Raw genomic sequence first — 1,112 nt, 5'->3', positions numbered from 1 at the left:
CTCTGAGCTGCTTCATTAGCCTGATTTACCTCCAAGGTTCCTGTTTCAGGCAAGTCTGCTAGTCTTGCATACAAAAGGATCAGCCACAGTGTTCTGCAGCGTGAGCCGAGTCTTTTGTCCTCCCTGTAAGAGGGAATAAAGAAAAGTACAAAACAAAAACAAACCTGCCCTGCAAAAGTAGCCTGTCAAATTAGCAGGGCACTTCAAATACAAAGATCTTCAAATCTTCACTTTTGCTCTATTTTAGAGACAGAGAAGAAAAGCCTCATTTAGCAACAAAACACAGTCTTTGACATACCGCTTTTAAAATAACTAATCGATCAATCTCTCCCTCCCTCTGTCCATCTTTTAAGAGAGAAGAGTGAATGTAGTTTGAAAAGAAGTGTCCAAGAACACTCATCTGTGTGACAAAGCAAAAGCCAGATCTAAAGCAAACAGTAAAAGCTGAAAATGTCCCTGCTCCTCTGAAAAATGCAGGGTAGGAGGCAGAGTCCTGAGGCAGGGTGTGGGAGCTCCATGGGCTGCTGAGGTCCACTGCAAGTGAAGCCACATAAGCTCTCTCACCTGCTCCTACCAGTGATTGTGGGACATTTTGGTGTGACCTTTTGAAATGTACATAAAATACTGCAGCTCATCCCCTCTCCTGAGGGCATCTGTAGCATGAAACCGAAGGTGGCCTCACAGTTGGCAGAAAGTGTGTAGGGCTTTCTGTTTACATTTATTTGTGTACAGACACTGGTTTGTTTGCTGCTTTCTCTAAATTACTGCCCTCTGCATTTCCTTCATTTTACATGCACTTCTGTTAAATCACTTTTTCTGATAAATATGGAAACTTGATGAGTTGAAAAAATCCTTCCATGTCAATTCTGCGGTTCATATTCATGCTGAGATTGTATCTAATTTTGAAAATCTTCACACTTGTGCCCTGCCATCATGTGTAATCTTTTATGCATGGCTACCTCCACTGCTGCTGAAGCAGTTGCTATGCGACAGATGAACCTGCTCCGTGGGGCCCTGACATTAGTAAAAGCAAATTGACCACAGGAGCACTAATCTAGCATGAAAAGCAGTTGGTGCCGTGCATTTCGTAGAGAAGGATTACCTAATCAACA

This window comes from Pipra filicauda, unplaced genomic scaffold (genome assembly GCF_003945595.2).
Source record: "Pipra filicauda isolate LSUMZ 115617 unplaced genomic scaffold, ASM394559v2 scaffold282_size1924045_pilon, whole genome shotgun sequence".
In the NCBI taxonomy this organism is placed as follows: Eukaryota; Metazoa; Chordata; class Aves; order Passeriformes; family Pipridae; genus Pipra; species Pipra filicauda.
Note: the sequence above shows the minus strand (reverse complement) of the source record.